This window comes from Dryobates pubescens, chromosome 3 (assembly GCF_014839835.1).
Source record: "Dryobates pubescens isolate bDryPub1 chromosome 3, bDryPub1.pri, whole genome shotgun sequence".
NCBI lineage: Eukaryota > Metazoa > Chordata > Aves > Piciformes > Picidae > Dryobates > Dryobates pubescens.
In genome coordinates, this window is record NC_071614.1 from 28,331,173 (window position 1) to 28,344,695 (window position 13,523).

Below are 13,523 nucleotides of genomic sequence, written 5' to 3' on the forward strand. Positions count from 1 at the left end.
ATCACTGTATGCACTAGTTGAAGACTAGTTGAAAGTCAGACCTTTTGTATATCAGCTAACATAGTTGATTTTAACTTAAAGATACTGTGAAGCTTTATAATATTTGCATGACATCCATTATTGTAGAATGTTTTCTGTATTCTTTAAACTCAAAAAAAATAAAATAATTTCTTCTTTGAACGGCATATAAGAAAATTACCCTAAACCAATTTCCACAATAATAATGAATTAAAAATAAGTGGCAATCTAATTGCATAAATATTATGTTCTTTTTGTCAGGCAATCACTTACTATAATATCATAGTATCATAGTGTCAGTCAGGATTGGAAGGGACCACAAGGATCATCTAGTTCCAACCCCCCTGCCATGGGCAGGGACACCCCACATGAGATCAGGCTGGACAGAGCCTCATCCAGCTTGGTCTTAAACACCTCCAGGGATGGGGCCTCAACCACCTCCCTGGACAACCCATTCCAGGGCTTCACCACTCTCATGGTGAAGAACTTCTTCCTCACATCTAGCCTGAATCTCCTCACCTCCAGCTTCAGTCCATTCCCCCTAGTCCTATCACTACCTGAGATCCTGAGAAGTCCCTCCCCAGCCTTCTTGGTGGCCCCCTTCAGATACTGGAAAGCCACAATTAGGTCACCTCGGAGTACATGTATTTCCTAGGTTGTTGTTTCTCAAGGTGTGTCTCTTTGCTTAGGGCTGTGGTCAAAGACCAAACTTCTGACAAAACTGATAGCAAAGATATTTAATAGCACCACAGCATGGTTATAATTCCAAGTATATAAGGCAGACCTCTGTTCATTTATACAGCACACTTACATGACAACTGTCAGAACTACTCTTTTAGTAAGAGAACAGGTTGTAGATTCAGCAGCTGAAACCTCCTCTGTAACAATTGTCCTTCAGGCAGAAACCAGCCAGCAATTTAAATGAGACACTCTCCTCCTCCACAAAGTGAATCATGTCACAGAGGTATTATTTGGGCACCACTGGTTAAAATGCATCTGTTTTTCCAACTTGAATCAAAGTCAACGCAATGGTAGCCTTCAGAGAAGGCTAGCACAAAATGGTGAGAACAAAAGAACACATCCTCCCTACCAATCAAAACAAAACACAAACAAACAAACAAAAACCTGTTATTCATTAGGCTGATATGAATCTCAGCATAAAAATAAATAAAAATAATGTACTTCAAATTTCATTGCTGAACTCTGACATGGGCTGTCACATGTTTGAATAAGCATTATTTCTCTCTGCAAAAAGAAAACCCACTATCTCTACAAGCCAGGCTTGGAATTAGTTCTGTGTTTCTCACTTTTTTGCTTTTTAATACACAGCTCCAACTTAAATGTATAGAAAAGTTCTCCACTGCATTGATTGTAAACAAATGGGCTCAGGGTAAAACCTAGACTGGAGCAGACACAGTATGGAAGCGATTAAACTTTTGCTCTTATTCAGCACATAATGTTGAATTACCAGCTTTCAAGAGCAGAAGCAGAAGGGAAAACCTTTATTCCCTGAACTACTTGGGACTGGGGTCCCTTGGGTGCCACAGAAGAGATGTGCCCTGAACTCTGATCAGCAAATTGCAGTTGCTTCCTTTGAGCTCTGCTTCAAGTTAGTTGGTGTGACTAGAGGATGTAGATGCATTAGATGAGCTCTCCCGGAGAATACCTTTGCTGGGAGTCAAACCTGCATGCTTGGAGCCCAGCCTGAACTTCAAATGTGTCCTCTTTCTCATTCTGTGGCTGCAAGTGCCAGAGATGCTCACTGGCCAAGTGAGCATAGACCTCATAATCGTGATGTCCAGCCCATGGCTTGGCTATATCTTTGACATTGTCAGAGTATCAAAGTGGTCCAGTTTTACAAAACTGGAATAATACAACAATGACCAAGTTATGAGAGTATCTTGGTAAACAAAAAATTTCCTGCACTGATAGTCACAGCCACCTGCAAAACCACACTAGTGAAGTCATATCATTGTTTGGTTGATTCTGTGGTTTTTTTCAAACTGAGCAGAATACTGAGTGTTGTGTACACACAGGGCTTGGTCATCAGAGGCATATACCAAAAACAGATCTTAATTAAGACTACACAGAGTGCAAGATTAACAAATGCAAGAGATTTATTGAAGCTGTAGTAATTAAATGATATATTATTTTTTTTTTCTTTAAAGAATTAACAATTACCCTGACTGCCACAACAAACACAAGACTAGTCCTTCAGCATGTATTGTACCCAATTCAGCAGTTTGTCCCATCAATCTGATAGTAGATCTACTCCATTTAAATTTGTGGGGTTACTGGCAGAATACAATGCACATACAGTAGAGCTCAGGAATTAATACCTATTGGATTAACACTTTTAGACATGTTCATATGAATATTGACAACACATTCATTTGTAAAACTGACTTGAAGGTTCAGAAGATCTTCCAGACATGGTGTATCAAACATGCAGACTTTTATACATTGGCTTTCTGTGGTTTCCAATTCTTTGCAGTTTTCTTGAGTATTTTTCACACATGCAAAAGATTAATGGCCTAATGTAGTAGATTCACCTTTCTTTGAATTCCTTGGACATTGAAATTACTTTCCCTTACACACTACTATGCAAAAGTGTAACTTTTAAAGGCTTAACCTCTTTTAAAATGGTGTCAGTGCCCAGCTTGGTCTTATTTCATCTGCTCTTTACATCACAGTAGAAGAAATGAGCCTCACAGTTGTAGGAGGCTCTCAGACGCAATGATTACAACCCTGCCAATAAACCAGGCAGCTCCAGGCCCTGTTCTCTGGCCCTGGGAGCAGAAGCATGTTGTCATAACAGAGCCACATGCGTTTATTAAACTCTCTTGGCCTCTAAAATAAGAAGGCCACATTCAAACTGCCTGTTTGATGGTCTTTGGCCCAGGGCTAACTCCTGAATCAGGACCAGAAATAGTACAAGAGGCTTTCTGTAAGCCAAATCCAAAACCACGCCAAGGATGGTTCCAAATTTAATGACAGAAACAAAGGCACTCAGAGCCAAGGCAAGACCTTTGGCAATGCTAGGTTGTTGGTATAGACACCACAAAGGGATACAGCTAATTGCCTAAGAAAGATAGGTGATACTTGGCTGTACCCTGAAGCCAACACTAACATATGTAGACCTTTGAGTAGTGCAGGTTTCCCTGGAAGCGCTGTACTACAAACCCCAGGATCCTTCTGCCCTTGGCACACTGTGCCTTTAATCCCACCTCAGGTGTGTTGTTGTGCACTCTTCTAAGAAGTGTATAGAAACATCACGAGCTTGTCACTGACCCATTTTATTTCTTGATCAGAACTGCTGTTTCTCCCTGTTTCCTCTGTGCCCCCTCCCCCCCCCCCCAAGCCTATGCCATTACCTGCCATGCTCTTCCAGTACCTCTAAGCCTACAAATTTAGGCTAACAGAGCCATAGCACTGCACAACAATTAACAAAGCTGAACGTATTATTCACAGTATGTGGGCACACATCCCACTGAAGCCAAGAAGAACTACAGGAGAACAACCAAAGAAAGAATTCACTCCAGCAAGATTTGGATCTGCAGCATAGTCTATTATGGCAACATCACTAGATTATGTTACTAAGAGTGCCTAAAATATCTGCTGCTGAAAGATAGATTCATATTAACAGCATGTGCCATTTGCTGGGAGCTTTGTGGTAGAAGCAACTATCATGTTGCTATAAGTTTCATGCTTTGTAAAGGCTGTATGTCATGCAGCAGTCGCATCATCAGTGTGAGAGACTGAAATGATATTTGGATTCGGAGAGGAAAGTTTAGAACTTAAACTGAAAAATGTACAATTTCACCATGTAATATCCACATTTTTTGTCTTCATTCTTCTGTCTTCCCTTGTCTGCTGCTGACACCTGTCCTTTACCAGCTCATGAGAACACACCTGATGAAGCTGAGGTGAATGAACGCATCATTGCTGTCATCTAGGGGTGTCACAAGTCTTGCCAAGTACCTGACATATCTGCATAGCCCCCCCTTTGCTAACATGACAAGTATCTTGAACCCTACAGACCAGTTCACACCCAGGCACTTCGGGGGGGCAGTACCTCATTAGGGGGCAACTGCCAATGGACACTAATCAGAGTGACTCTCTACCCAAGTAAGAAAGGCATTTCTGTGGGAAGAAAAGGTGTCTTCTGAGTCCTGTTCACTGCTTATGGACTTCAGCACAAACTTCTGCAACAGTCCATGAAAGAACAGGATGTGCCACCTGCTCTCTCTCCCACTTTAATCTTTTCCTGTTGCATTCAGCATTTTTCTTTCTGCCTCTAGGTGCAGTCTCAACACAAGCAAATATGACTTTCCCTTCTTTTTCTGCTTTTCCAAGCAGCCTGGTAGGTGGGACGTTTTCAAAGAATGGAGATGTGTGTTCCTCTCTGAAGAAGGAGGTCATGAAACCACAGTCATTCACAGCATGGATAACTTGCTCTTATTGCTGCAACAGACAGCATCACCTTTATTATGTATTCTCTAGTTGAACTGATTGTGAAAACTATATGGGTTTTGTGGCAGATTATGGGCAGACTCTTGAGCATGCCTATGGGAACAAGTATGTCCTCTTGGCCCCAGTATCCAGGCTGGACTGAAGTAGAAGGTTTTCAATGGGCCACTGTGGCATCTGCAGAATGAGCTATTTAAATGCATAGGAGTTTTACTTTTTAAATCCAAGATGAGTACCTCCCACAAATGTTAGATATCCATCTATTTCAGAAGTGGCTTTGAGGCTTACACTTTTAAACTCAGCTCCAAATTTTCTGGCAAGATCTACTCTACATGACCAAGGTCCTTGGCAGTTCTGGCCAAATAAATACAAAGTGCAACAGTTACTCTGTTTACTTTATTGAAAGTAATACTCAGGTGAGTAATTGGATATTTACCAATCAAAATCTTCCAGACAAGTCTAATTTTGGCTAACACAGTATTTCCCCATATTGAAGAAAATCTTTCTCTTTTCTACTTATCATAATTCATATTTATTGTGGTAGTAATAAATAAGAATTCTGGACTCATCACTAAATTATTTTGTTTGTTCTTCTAACACTTTTTTCACAAGATTATTAAATAGTGTTGTGGGTTTATTCATATAGCAAATCCCTTCTCCAATGGTGACCATTTTAGGACTGTCTTCTCTGTAAGAACAGTGCAGATCTAAAATTTAACTCACTGCTATGACTGCAGTTTGGCTTGCATTGAGAATCAACAGCCTTTAACAGCAATCTGATTGGAAAGACAATCTACTGAGACAAAGGCTTTCAAATTAAGCACCCTCCCAAGGACTAGAAAGAATTGCCCGGTGACGTTCTTCAGAAGTATCAAAAAGCTACCATTGACAATGGAAAGCAGTAAGATGCATCAGTTGTCAACAATAAATGAGAACTGCCAAGTCTCTAAAACCCCTTATATTTTTGGTTCTGTTAGCCAGCTTGGATAGTTTGCCAGTCTTCTATTCAGACACCCCTCAGAACCTCGGTTCTCGTTGTTGTTCTTTGCCATGCCACAGTTCTGTACCATACATGATTTCACGGTTCTTTTCCACTAATTAACACAGTACCAAAGGGCAAGGAGTGGTTGTGACTGAAAATTAATGCTATAGCAAAGGCCCATTAATCACAGCTTTCTACAAGCCAAATTAACAACAGAAGGTTGTGCTGATAACCTGACAAAAATTAACTACAGAAAGCTGCTAAAAATATGTAAATACAGCCAAAGCCTTTGGAAATTTTGCCTTAAAAACATTTTGAAAGAACAAAACAATTATTTTGTTTGGTTATAGAAAAACAACTCCTCAGCTTTTTTTTCCTATGCAGTATTAGAAACAGAATATCAGCCCAACAATATCTTAGCAGATTTTATTTTCTGTTTATTGGTTTCTAACCAGGATCTAATCTGTGAAGGGAAAAAAAAAATGCTTTCATTTCTGATGTAATCCTGTGGCCTACAGATGTGCATTTATTAATGAACAATTATTGACTGCTAGACTTAAGAAACTAGAGTAATAAAAGAAACACTTCCCCAGCATAATATAACTGCACTACTTTTGAGTTTAAAATCACAATGTCCTTAACATTTGACATCAGCTTGTACCTTTTGAATAATGGAAAATTTCTCTTTGGGGATTTTATTCTAAAAAAAATCCTAAGCACTTTTTTACCATAGTTCAGAAATTACTGGAGTCAGTGGAAATACTTGGACTTAGGATCATGTTGCAACTTTTCCCAGAAGGATCTCTCTTCCTGAAGTGGAAGAAAGCAAACACCAGGTATCAAACTTGCTTCTAGAGCAGGCATAAAGAGAGTGTGCTTATCTCTGAAAAGAAGCCACAAAGCACAAAGGATCTTAACCCTCCAATTTCATGTTTACAAGAATTTCATATAATAACCAAATAAAAGAAATCAGTTCATCAAGTGGAAGACATAAGCTAATTCTCCCAGGAAGAAAATTAACTGTTCCAAGGACTTTGTGTAAGATTCATCTGCCATAGCTGAGATTTAGTTATCTAAGCCTGAACTAATCCCTAAGTTCCCTTTAGGTTCAAAAAGAGAAGTAGCCACAGAACCTATTTATCTTAACCTACTGTAGACACAGTAGTCAGGGCTAGATCCTGAGGATGCCCAATTCTCTGTCCAGGAGATGGAGGTGAGTATTTAAGTTTTCAGATCCAACTTCAAGTCTGTGCAGCTGGGTTTGAGTCTCATTGTAAGACTGAGCACCATGATAAGATCAATAAACCACAGAAGAATGTATCAGGAAAAAGGCAACAGATCAGTGCTTTTCACTGACATACAAAGTGAGCGAGAAACAAAACCAAAACACTTGAATGCTTACTATTTACATAGGTTACTCTGAGGAAAATGATTAATAAAATGGAAAGAAAATGAAGAAAAACTGAGAAAAACAAAAGCAAGATCTTCTACAGAACATTTTTACTTTTAGAAAGAAACTCAGTAGAAGTCAGTTCTCCACTAAAATTAATTTAACTGCGTAAGAAAGCAAACTAAACTGCAGACATTTAATCAAAACCCCAGCATTCCTTCAACTCTTCAGACATGTTAGCATAAAGCTAATTTCTTAAGTGGGCCAAAGTATTTTTATAAAATTTCTTCAAATTAAAGATAAAAAAACCACCACCAATGTAGTGAAAGTTTCTGAAATCCAAAGTAGATACTGCATGTGCGTGTGAGAGAGAGGGAGAGAAGGTCCATCTGCCTTTATCAAAAATTATGAGAGATTCAAATCAGTCCTTGTCATGAGAGGCAAAAATATGTTTCAACCCACAAAAAGCTTTTCAGAAAATGTTTGAAGCTTTGTTTTACTTCTAACACAAAAACAAAAGTAAAGAGAAATATTTTGAGTTGGGGGGGGAGAGGAAACCGAATCCATAAGAAAGGCTTTTTTTAAAACTGTTTTTCTTCTTGTATCACAGGCACTTAGATCCTAACAAGAACAGGGATGATGAGCAGTGGGAAAAAACAAGCATCACTGGAACCAATGGATTGTTTAACAGCAGTCTTTGCCCAGTGTTATCAAACATGAATAGTGAAAGCAGGAAAAGGAAGGGAAAAACAACCTGGCAGAGTCCTCTGTTGCTCACCCCGGTGTGAATGCAGAACAGCTCTCCTGCCCTCAGAAACATTCCTCTAGATTTACACTGGACTAAATTAGAGAAGAATTCACTGCAATAATATCAAACTGTTTACAGTTTTAATAGGAAAGAAAGTTAAAAATACAGAGGGACCAGTGAAGCATCTTTTTCACATTACCAGTGTTTTTAAAACTTTATCAGACGCAAATTTAGCTTTTAAATGTAGGTCAGAATCAGAACCAGGTTTCAAGTTCACCCACCCGCCCATGTTTTGCACTTTCTGCTACAAAGAGGGGCAAGTTTATTAAATCAGAGTTCATGGAACTGGAATTTATAAACCCAAACTTACATATCCTGGTCATTGTTCAGTGTTGATTTGTTTTGTAATGATTTAGAATCACCACAAGGCAAAACAGTGTCTGAAAAGAAACACTGAGGAAGAGCTTTAAAAAAAAAAAATTAAAAAGCTTACTACTCCCAAATGCTACAGGAGAAAAATGTGTAGAAATTTATCTAACTCAGAGAAGGCTTATTAATCCCTGGAGAAGGGAACACAAGGGCTATATTTCTGCAGAATTTGGAGGTGACTGGATAACCTCATGCTGGACCAAATACAGACCCATTAAAATTGCTGGGAATCTCTCCATTGACTACAATAGGCTTTGGATCAGGTCTCTTTTCCTTTTTTAGGCAAGGCAACACAAGATGGGGTGAAATCCTATCCCCACTGAAGTCAACAGGAGTTTTGCCACTGACTTCATTTGGACCAAGATTTCACTCCTCCTCCATTATCAGAATATAAAATGTGTTTTCCGGATCTAATCTGCTGGTTGTAAAAGAAGACAGGAGCAAAAAAAAAAACCCCAAACAGCAACACCATCCAAAAACACAGCATACATCTTGAAATTACAGTATTACTGTGTTTCTTAGGGATGTGAAGTTCTTAAAAGAAAAATGGCCATGGAATACAAAGCAGCAGTTCTAGGGGCTAAATTACCTGCCAATAATTAATCATATTGCAAACTGTGACTTAGAAACTTTGCTGCAAATAAAAAATCAGGAGTCACACTTCTAAAAAGACTGACCCATCTATCTTGTCCTGCTGGCAGTTCCGTGGTCAGTTATCTTGTTAAAGTTATACAAAAGATCTCAGAAACAAAAGGCTTGTGTCTGATTTTCCATGATTGGTTTTCATTCTCCATGCTCAAATAAAACATATATATAAAACCCCAACCAACCCCTCAAGTTGTTCTTAGACCTGCATACACAAGAAAGAAAAACACAGAGTAGATGCCTATCCAGTTTTACCAGTTGCTAGGTCTGGTGTTTTTTGGGGGGAGAAGTAAGTTTGTGTCTCTTTCAGAGCAGCCCTTGCACAGCCTCCTCACAAGGTCACACACTCTGTTCTGGGATAAGGGAGGCAGCAAACTGGGGCATGTCTATTGGAGCTCCTGTCCCATCAATGTAGTGCTCTTGTGAAAGCACAGGTCAGACCCAGGCACCACTACCAGGAGATGAGGAGTTGCAGCAGTGCCTGCCTCACAGGACACCCACCTCTACCTCCCAAATGAGTTTGAATTTGACCTGCTCATTCACTAGGAGGCAGCCCAAGAAACACACTGGGAAGTGAAAATGGTACATACCAAAATTAATAATTTGAAATTTCTCTCAGTCCAGAGGCAGGCACACAAAATAGGAAACAATAAGGATTGCTGTATTTCTCAGCATAGACTGCATGCAGATCAGAGCCTCAGGACTGGGCCCCAGATGAGAGCGGCAGGATGCAGCTGATGATGTACTGACTCATGTATCCACTGACAAGTAGCAGTATTAAAACAGAGCTTAAAGATGCCACAGCTCTGCGTGAGTGATTCGTCAGCCAAGGCAGACACAAATGAGAGTGTTAGCAAAGCCAGCAGTTCCCTATTGGTAAGGCACGAGCCTAGAGCAGATGCAGGGCTATATTGAAACTGGGTCTATCTCTATACTTGTGAGGGGTTTGGAACACAAGCCCTATGAGGAGAGGCTGAGGGAGGTGGGGTTGCTTAGCCTGGAGAAGAGAAGGCTCAGGGGAGACTTTCTTGCTGTCTACAACTACCTGAAGGGAGGCCGTAGCCAGGTGGGGGTTGGTCTCTTCTCCCAGGCAACTTGTGACAGAACAAGTGGACACAGTCTCAAGCTGCACCAGGGGAGATTTAGGTTGGATGTTAGGAAGAAGTTCTTCATAGAAAGAGTGATTTGCCATTGGATTTCAGGGATCAAGAGAGTCCTGAAGGTGTGGTGGTGACTTCAGTTTTTTGTTGTGGTGTAGTCAGACCCTCAGGGCTCACAGACAAATCAGACTGAAAAAAATCCAGAGGAGAAAAAGCATTAAAAATTTTCTGAGATGGTAAGTGGTACTAGGACAGGCTAGCAAGTACTGTTAACAAGAATTATGTCTTCACAGAAAAATAAACAATGGTTTAAATAACAAGGGCCAGAATATGAGAGATGTCAGTCATCTAGAGGCTGGCCCAGCCCTATCCCTTGACAGATTTAGGAGATGGAGTCTGCAACTGGATTCAGGAACTCAGAGAATGGGATCAATGGCAGAATAGAGAGAGTCATCCTCAGATGCCAGCCACTGAAGAAGAGAGGGGAAGAGAGCTTTATACCAAATATGCTGTATATGGAAGGAATACCTAGTTGGTCAGTTTAAAGTCACCTGGACTATCAGCTCCTCACTGCAGATGGAGCCTTTCACTCTGCATCTCCAGTGTGGTACACAAGACCAATGGGGCTGCACACCCGTCCTTGGTGCTAACTAGAATCACTGAGTGTTAGTGTCTGCAAAAACATGCCATTAACTGCAGAAAGTACAGTTACTTTGAAGAGGCTGAGCTGAAAATTAAAATCACTGAGCAGAATTTGTTCTGTTCTAGCTCAAATCAGGACAATGGGAATGATTCAGACACTGTCTGCAGCCAGCAGACAGTGAGCAGAGCTAAGCACTTCAATTAGGAATCACTCAGGTGTAAAGCAGACACAGATGGACTGGGAATGAGACAGGTGGCACAAGGGGCTGCTGAGAAAGCTGTCAGCACCTGATCCCTCCTCCACCAAGACAGCAGACACAGTGTAGAGCCCTCATCTAGTAGTGCCACAGAACCTGCTGGCCTAAAAGTGCAATGAACAAGCAAGCAGCACAGTATTCCAACAGCTCCAAGGCACAGTAGGACATAGACACCTGACTTGCAGTGCTAGGTTCGGCCTTCCACCAGTCTCATGCCCTGGGCTGTGACAAGGGAGATGTGAGTCAATGTACAAGTGCCTGAGGAACAGAGGACTGCACAAGTCTGTCCAAGGACAAACCAGCAAGCACAGCACTTTGCCAGTATCACTAACCGTGGATTGACAAATATGAAGTCCAGTCAGAAAGCTTTCTTCCCCCTACACTTTTTTCCTGGATGTGATTTTGGCAGCTAGTTTCCTAGTAATCAGATCTCTTAGTCACTGTCACTACTAAGTCAGTGTTCTTTCACACTGTAATTACATGCCATATGTAAAGTTACTCCTAAAAAGCTGCTTTTGATAATTGGGGATTTTTTGGGTTTGGGGTTATTTTTTTGTATCAGGCAATCATTAAAGACAGAGGCACAAGTGAAACAACAGTCTGTTAGGATTTCTTTCTGACGCACTCGTGTGGATGTGATCCAGTTGGCCATTCAAAGTATTTTAAAGACACTGTATATTTACCTACCCAGCTCAGCTCCAAGGTAAGCACCTACACTCATTGCTAGAGTGGTGACAAGCTTTATTTACTTTTGCTGTAATGAAGTGAGTTCTGCCGCAAAAATGACCTTTGCTAACTGCAGGGGTATGCACAGGGGAAAGATTGACATCGCAGAGGTGGACTGTGGATCACAAGAATCTGCAAGAGGGATCATCATGTGGCAGCAAAAAGCAGGGGGTTGAGCTGAGGAGGGGGGCAGAAATTACTTTAATTCAATGCTAAAATAATAATAATGCCTTGGGTTAAACATAGCAGTTTGCCTCCACATATGGTTTGGTAAGAACTCTATGCAATGTGTCCAGCTCTGGAGCTTGCACTTAAGAGGGACGAAAAGTTGGAAAGATTCTGGAAAAAGGATCTTCTAACAAGTTTAAAGAGTTCTATCAGTTCAAGCCCTCAAAGAAGTAGAGACCAATTTATAATGCTTCTGAAGTGGAGAGGCATGTTATGAGCAACTCCCTAACTGTAGGAGAGAAAGGCCCTACAAGATCAATTGGTTGAAAGTGTAAAGCAGAAAAATGTAAACTGAAAATAAGACACGAATTCCTTACAGTGAGAGAGTAATTAATCACTGAAACATATCACCCGGGGAAGTGGTAAATTCATCATCATTTGGAGCCTTTAAATGCAGAGTGGATGTTTAAGTGACATGCTCTAGCAGTTCAACAGCAAGTTAACAGCCACAGTATCATTCACTTGCCCAAGCGTAAAACAATTCCAGTTCTTTGCTTTGCAAAAAAATACTGCCTGGAATTACATGGCCCTTATCACACAGTAGGGCAGACAGTAACAGTGGCCCCTTTTAGCCCAAAATCTATAAACCCCAAATCATATTAGCCTGTGAGCAATTAAAATTCATTATTATTATTCTTATTAATTATTTATTTTGCCATCTCTAACTCAGTTTTATTACATATCATGCACCTTTGATGCATTACAGGTATGCTGTGAGGAAAGTTTGCAGGTAAAGTGAAACTAGAAAATAAGATGCATGTATTCAGGCAAAGAGAGTTCAGTTCCAACGCCAGTTCAAACCATGGAATGGCTTACCTTCTGAGTGTCAGCTACTCAGTGTTAGCAATTCAGTAACTAATTACAGGAAGTTTTTGCTTACTTTATTTTTTAAACCTATAAATCATTTGTTGGTGAATTCATAAATCTCAATGCTTCAGCCAGTAGAATGTAAAGGTTTCTGTACTTCGTTAATCAGAAACACCCAACAGCCTTAACAGAGAAATCTTAAATTTAGCTTTCCCTAGGCTGAGTACATTGCCTTAAATGGGAATTTTCAGTCTGTGAAGCTGCAGTCCCTATTGACCACACCAGAAGAAAGCCATTTTATAATAGAAGTATTGCTGGATAATATTATAAGAGAAATCAGATAAGCTAATGCCAATCTCTGATAGCTCATAACTGAATTTTGATATGTCAGAAATGCAGGATCCTGAACACTGATGGTCCAATGAAATGAGCAAGGTCCGAAGGAAGTTTTTGAGGAGAGAGGGCAGAAGGCTCTGGGCAAGTAGAAATTTCAAAGGTAAAGGGGAACGACAAAGCAGCTGTTAAAGGGAAACAAAGCCATGAGGTTTGTGGTAACTCTTTATGAAGGATAAAGTTAAATTGAATTCTAAACAGTAAAACAATATTTGATTGGGAACTTCAAGGCATGACCAGTTTCTATTTGTTTCACATAGGCAAACTCAGGACAGTCCAACTGAAAATACTTGTGTTTTTCCAAACAGTTATATTCTGACTTTGGGAAAATATGAGAGAAATTTGTTAAGAGGGAAAATGTAAACAAAAATACAAAAGACAGTGAAGAGTTCTTGAAGAATTTGTTAGATCACTAGGCAGCATATGACCAACCAAAAAAAGATAACATTGCCTGAAAACTTCCCTTGGTTCAGTGATATTCTGAATGCTTGGAATTTCAGAAGTGTCATTCAAGAAATGGGAAAAGACACCAAAACCACACCAGACCATACAGATTAGCAACTCTAAAGAGTAAAAGGCGTATAAAAAGAGCAAAAAATCCTGAAGGAAATAGTCAGGGTTGGCAAAACTTGTTGTTAAAAGAAACTTAAATATATTGAGAAAAATAAGATTATGGCAGATTTCTCAT

At 40.1% G+C, this 13,523-nt stretch overlaps 1 protein-coding gene across 1 annotated transcript in view; it reads right to left on the reverse strand.

The window, feature by feature from the left end:
- Window positions 1–1,129: 1,129 nt before the first annotated feature.
- Window positions 1,130–13,523, reverse strand: part of LAPTM4A (lysosomal protein transmembrane 4 alpha) — a 154,604-nt gene continuing 142,210 nt past the window's right edge. Inside the window, exon 8 of the transcript XR_008463173.1 lies at window positions 1,130–1,143. The gene's annotated coding sequence lies outside the window, so the exon portion shown is untranslated. The remainder of the gene's footprint in view (window positions 1,144–13,523) is intronic.